Raw genomic sequence first — 6,952 nt, forward strand, 5'->3', positions numbered from 1 at the left:
GAGGCTGCTTCTGTCACGAATTTCTCCTCTTACAGAGAAATTCCTATCACCAGCCCAAGCTGGTTTCCGCCCAGGAAGATCTACCTGTGAACAAGCCCTGGCCCTCTCAACTTACATTGAAAATGGATTCCAGAAGAATTTAAAGACGGGTGCTGTCTTTGTTGATCTCACAGCAGCCTATGACACGGTCTGGCACCGTGGTCTCCTAGTCAAGATCTCAAGATGCCTGCCTCCATGGGTGGCCAACACTATATCGTTTCTTCTCCAAAACAGAAGATTCCGGGTGCATCTGGGTGACAAGTCTAGCAGATGGAGACCTGTCTCAAGTGGCCTCCCCCAGGGCTCTGTTCTGGCTCCTACGCTATTTGATATTTACATCAATGACCTCCCAGAAACTTCTTCAAGGAAGTTCATCTACGCCGATGACATCTGCTGTGCAACTCAGGCATCCAAGTTCGACATCCTCGAGGAAACACTCACGAAAGACATGTCTCTGATATCTGATTACTGTAAAAAATGGCGACTAATCCCTAGCACTGCAAAAATGGTATAATCTGTTTTCCATCTACACCATGCCTCGGCCTCGCGTGAGCTTAATGTGCAGCTTGGCGATACGAGAATCCGGCATGAAGCCCAGCCAGTCTATCTTGGCGTTACTCTTGATCGCACTCTGTCATTTCAGGAACATCTCATAAAAACTGCAGCAAAGGTGGGCATGAGGAATCACATCATTGCAAGACTGGCAAGCTCCTCATGGGGCGTGAGCGCTTCCACACTATGATCATCATCTCTGGCATTATGCTATTCCACTGCAGAATACTGTGCCCCAGTATGGTTCCGTAGGCCCCATGTCCACTTGGTCGATTCCAAATTATATTCCTCCATGAGGATAATTTCTGGAACCATCCGTTCCACCCCGGTTCCATGGCTGCCAGTTCTTAGCAACATCACCCCGCCAGATATTCATCGGGATGCGGCATCATCTAAGTTCATTTCCCACGTCTACGCTCGACCGGACCTGCCAATATACGCGGATATCTTCGCCCACCCTGTCCAACGCTTGACGTCTCCCCAATCTGGTCCCCTATGCCTACACTGAACTTCTCTGTTCCAGACTCTTGGAAACAGAGTTGGCAGTCAGCAGAGGTAAAGAACAAACACCTCATCACAGACCCCTGCAAGCGTCAACCCGGCTTTGACCTAGCATGTTATGATTGGGCCCTCCTCAATCGCTATCAAACAGGCCATGGCCGGTGCGCCGCTATGTTCCATCACTGGGGAGCCAGAGACCACCCGAACTGCCCCTGTGGCTACAGACAGACTATGACCCACATAGTCAATGACTGCCACCTCTTCAGATTCAAAGGAGGTCTCGAAACTTGACATCAGGCTCAACCTGACGCTGTTGACTGGCTACGGAAGAAGGGCAAACGCTAGAAGAAGAAGATCAGGCTCAACCTGATGCTGTTGACTGGCTACAGAAGAAGGGCAAACGCTAGAAGAAGACTGCTGGTAACTATATTCTACTTATAAATTGTGCTCCAGAAGCCAAACGGAAAGTTTGAGACTTGGAAATGAGGCAGTATATCTTGAGGTATTTCTGAAGATTTGGAGTAGGAAGAAAAACAAAGAGTAGAATGTAGCTACAGAAGTGCTTGAAGGGAGAGGAGCACCACTGCTAGTGTCTTACATGTCAGTAGAGTTCTAACCACTGGGGAAGAAGGGGAAGAAGTGAAACAATCTTCTAGAACTTTCTAGAATAGCTTAATCTCTACTATTGGGGTGGATTTTTCTGGCCTGATGAATCTTGAATTCACTCCCAACATTGTAGCCATTTGCTTTCTTAAATAATTCCAGAAGGGGGAAATCACCCTTTTAGTGTCTAGATAGTACTAGAATATCATATTAAAAGTTAGAGCTTCATGTAAGAAATCCTGTATTTTGAAGAAATTTTATATATACAATCTCTTTTTAGCTTCCTTGATATTTTCTTTGCCCACTGGGAACAAAAATACCCATCAGGCTGGTGCAATAGCTCACTTGGCTAGTATAGCATGCTTTGTCACATGCTTAGCCCAGGTTTGAGCCCAGCCCCCAATGTGATGTTGGTCTCGGTCTCTCTCTCTCTCTCTCTCTCTCTCTCCCTATCATCTAAAAAATAATAATAAATTTGAGAAAAAAATCCTATCGTGAGAAATTGGAGAGCAGGTATGGGAGACAACTAAGGAAGGCATGTTGCTAAGTGTGAAATGCTGGTCACGTTTTTATTTATGGGCAACTGTTCTGTTGAAAAGGAGTCATTTGTGCAAAAGCTTTTTAACCTTCCATTCACTGTACACAAAAGCAACCATATCCCTTATAGTAAGCCTTGTAAAGTTGCTTATGAGATATATTTGATAATGGACTTCAAAATTGAGATCCCAAAGACTCTGAATGCCTATAATTATAAGCTGGAGGCTTCTGGCTCACACCTGGATAGGCTTCCTAGGTCAGGAAAACCATCTCCAAATAGTCTTGGGACTGAATAGCCCTTTTATAAAGAACTACAGATCCTCTGTAAAACTGCCCTGACTGTGAAAGAAGAGGAAGAGGAGGAGGAGGAAAGGTAAATTATGAGAGGTAAAATTGAAACATCTAAACCATGCCCCTGCTGTGCAGTTTCTGCAATTGTGGGATTATTCAAGCTGTGGAGCTCTTTTCAATAAAATGAGGTGTGAGCATGGAAACTGGTCAGAGTATGTGCACTAGACAAAAATAAAATAAAATAAAATACATAAAACCCAGCTGAAAAAAAGCATATGCTAGAATCTGCAGAAGGAGGGTGATTTAAAATGCAAGCCAGGAGAACACTGTCTTCTAGAATCTTTATTTGTGCCAGGTGAGTCAGCCCATCATATCACGTGAACCATAGAGAATTGTGCTATTGTATTAATTACTCTCTTTAGTGACTCTCTGAGCTTTGGACTATTTAAATTCCAGGATGAGAAAGTGCTAATGGATATGGTATTGTAGATGTAATGAATTAGTATTTCATGCTGTGCTGCTGTCTGAAAGAGTTTTAAATGGTAACCCACAGACTAGCAGCATCCCATGCTTTTAGTGCTCATTCAGCCATCCATTCCTGTGAGGAACAGAACAGCTCTAGGGTCATGTAAAAAAAAGCAAAGAGGAAAAAAAGGAGAGCATGCCAGTGGGAACCTTACAAAGGGGAACATACTTGGCTGGGAGGCTATTTATCCTACACTTGATTGTTACGTGGGCAACAAATCTCACAGGTTTTTTGTTTTTGTTTTTGTTTTTTCTTTATCAAAGCTTCTTGGAATGGAGTTTCTTAAAAAGGCATGCTGTACTCAAAAATTCCATTTGGTGAATTGGTAGGAACTTTATACTATGCCTCCATACTTAGCTATTTCTACCTGCCTCAGTAACAAATTCTTCTATGGCAGAACATTTCAAAGCTTCATTTCAACTGTTCATGAAAACCTTATCAAACAGGAGATGGGCTTGGCACACTGTAGGAAATATCTTCTGAGAAGTGGCAAGGCTAAATTCTCCAGGAATAGGAAGGAGCCAAGAGGGTAGTGTCTAGGGAGAATGACCCCAGACCAGTGTGACTGTCAGAACAGGCCACTCCTGTCCCAGAAAGGCCTCTCTCTGGATACATCTCAGAACCTTACTATTTCACTCCTTTCAATATTATCAATAATATTATTGGTAATATCTATTATCAATACCTGCTATCATCAATAAAATATTATCAGTAATATATCTTCTATTTCCAATATTATGGTAATCATAATGTCAGTACTTTAAAATTTGTTAGATTGGGAATAGAGCCAAAAAGAAACCTCCCACCACCAGCACCACTAACTCAGGCATGCCTCCCCTTCCTCCACTGATGGTGAAACATTTGCTTCTAGATCCTCTGTATAAATGGACTCACTCTGCTTCAAGCCTCTGCATTCTTATTGTAAGGCAACCTTGGCTCAGCTCCTAAGAAATGAAGTCTGAGGCCAGCACTTATGTGTAGTTTTTTCATTTAGAAATGCAATCCCAGGAAAGCAGGATCACAGGGAAAGAAGAACCCTGGGGAGAAGTGACACCCAACATAATGGAGCCCATGTCACCTTTCCAAAACTGACCACCTTAAAGGATTAATTGTTGCTCAATGCTGTTCTCTGAGACTGACATCCCAGGACCATATGAAGAGTCCCTTCAAACCCTGTGTCTCATGGAGGAGGAGAGAAAACTGTTTGCCAGATCCCTTTCCTATTAGTCAGTCACTGGTTGGGGCAGCTGCCCTGTACTTCTGCCTTTGCACCAGTCTCAAAGCATCTCTTTTTCATAGAAACAGAAAATATCTAAGTGCAAAGCAAAAGTACTTAGAGCAATGACAGAAGGTGCTATTTGGTGTGTGTGGGGGGGTTGTCCAGCAGCCAAGTAGAACTAGTTTGGAGTCTATGACCAGACCAGAATCAGTGGCTTGGGGTCCCTGTCTCAGTTGAGCACTTAGATAAATGCATGCCCTTGCATTGCATTTATGTTCCGGTTCCAGCTTGGGTATTATTGCTGCAAGAGTGAAATGTCCTAGGAGAAGACAAAAGTGATTCAGCCACAGGTTCCCCTTCACAGTGATAAGTAACTAATCTCTGAGAAGCATTGTGAGTTAGTCCTGAAGTTGGTCATGAAGCCATGGCAGGTTTTCATGCTCGGTATCCATTCCAGATTTCTCTTCCACTCAGATAGTCCTGTGACTTGCCTGTTTTTCCTACCTGGAACTAACCTGGAATTTCACCTCTGAGGAACTGCTTATCTTTTTCTGTTGAGCTGTAGCTGCTCCAAGTGCCTGTTTCTCATCACCATCACTCAACACCAGCTCACCAAGAGAAGGTCCTGTAATTCCTTGCATTCCAGATATACTCTCTCTGATTCAACATATAGTAGTCCTCCTTGCAACTCTGGATAGAATTGTGCTACCAGTTAACAGTAACTGCCCTACTAGTTTCCGGTAGACTTTTCTGAGAAACCAGGTCCCCTAGGAAAGTATATTACCCTCATTCCTAGAAACCAGAACTTCTAATCTGGTAAAAATCAAAATCACAGGAACAGGAAACATGAATTCCATAATTGAGTCATTGGTTGAGGATAAAAAGAGCCAAGCATGGTTCTCCATTTTTGATTCCTGGATTTTTGTAATTTGGCTCCTAAGAATATCATATCGTATTGTTGGGTTGTGTTTTCTGATCCATCTTTCTACTCTGTGCCTTTTAATAGGTGAATTCAGGCCATTGACACTTATTGATATTATAGATTGAAGATATTTGTAGATTTTGAGTGTTCTGATATATTATATACTTATGGTGATCTGATTGTTTATAGGAGACCTTTCAAAACTTCTTTCAGGGAAGGTTTGGTGATAGTTGATTCTTTTAACTCTTGCTTGTCTGAGATGGTTTTTATGCCTCCATCTAGTCTGAATGACAGTCTAGCAGGATACAGTAATCATGGTTGAAAGCCTTTCTCATTGAGCACTGGATCTTGCCACTCCCTCCTGACCTTTAGTGTTTGTGTGGAGAAATCTGCTGCTAATCTTAAGGGTTTTCCTCTGTAGGTGACTCTTTGTTTTTCTCTTGTAGCCTTTAGGATCATTACTTTATCCATATTCCTTTACATTCTAAATATGACATGTCTTGATGTCTTTAAATCTTGGCTAATTTGGTTTGGGACCCTCTGGGCTTCTTGAATCTTTATGTCTTTTATGTTTTCTAGAGTAGGCAAGCTCTCAGCTAGTATGTCCTGTAGAATGCTTTCTTCCCTGTCTCTCTTTCTTCCTCTGGTAAGCCAATAATGCATATATTATTTCTTTTGAAGTCATACCACATGTCTCTGTTATTGTTTTCAGTATCTCTTTTCTTTTTTTTTTTTTAATTTTTATTTATAAAAAGGAAACACTGACAAAACCATAGGATAAGAGAGGTACAATTCCACACAGTTCCCACCAACAGAACTCCATATCCCATCTCCTCCCCAATATCTTTCCTATTCTTTAACCCTCTGGGGAGTATGGGCCCAGGGTCATTATGGGGTGCAGAAGGTGGAAGGTCTGGCTTCTGAAATTGCTTCTCTAATATGCATGGGCATTGGAAGGTCGATCTATACTCCCAGCCTGTCTCTCTCTTTCCCTAGTGGGGCAGGGCTCTGGGGAAGCAGGGCTCCAGGACACATTGGTGGGGTTGTCTGCCCAGGGCGGTTCGGTTGGCATCATGTTAGCATCTGGAATCTGGTGGCTGAAAAAAGAGTTAACATAGAAAGCCAAACAAATTGTTGACTAATCATGAACTGGAATATTGCATATGAAGAGTTGGAGTCTTTGTTTAGAAGATAACTAGTAGGCCTATATTAGTTATAGTCCATAGGGTCCACAATACAGCCCCACCTCTAGCCCACAAGGTTGTAGATCTTCTCCTGAGTGTCCAGGCCAGTTCTGTGCTTCCCCTACCAATGTCAGCACTGGGGCCTCTCAGGTGCTGCTCCAGCCTCTGAGGGACAATAACAATGGAGACTCACAGTTGCATTTGGTGAGCCTTAGGTGAGTCCTCTCCTCCCTTCAGCAGCCTTTTGTTGGTAAAACAGACTGGAGTTGGCACCTCAACTGGCAAACTGCCAGACTGTTACCAGCAGCTCAGGAATAGATATGGGCTTTAGCCCCAAGAGTTTCTCCTTAGGCTCCTCTATGTCCAGGAGCTACATGTGTTTGTACCACCTTCATTAAATTTTATTTGTACTTTATCTTATGCTTTGAAATTCTAGCCTAATGAATTGTGCTAATCTGTGCAGCTAATTCATAAGATGCTGATGTCTGATGAATGCTTAATGTATCCATAGGAAATAGACTCCTGGTGATAATGACTTAAATAGTTTTTTTATATATTTTTATAATATTTATTTATTC

The sequence above is a fragment of the Erinaceus europaeus genome, chromosome 6 (assembly GCF_950295315.1).
Source record: "Erinaceus europaeus chromosome 6, mEriEur2.1, whole genome shotgun sequence".
NCBI lineage: Eukaryota > Metazoa > Chordata > Mammalia > Eulipotyphla > Erinaceidae > Erinaceus > Erinaceus europaeus.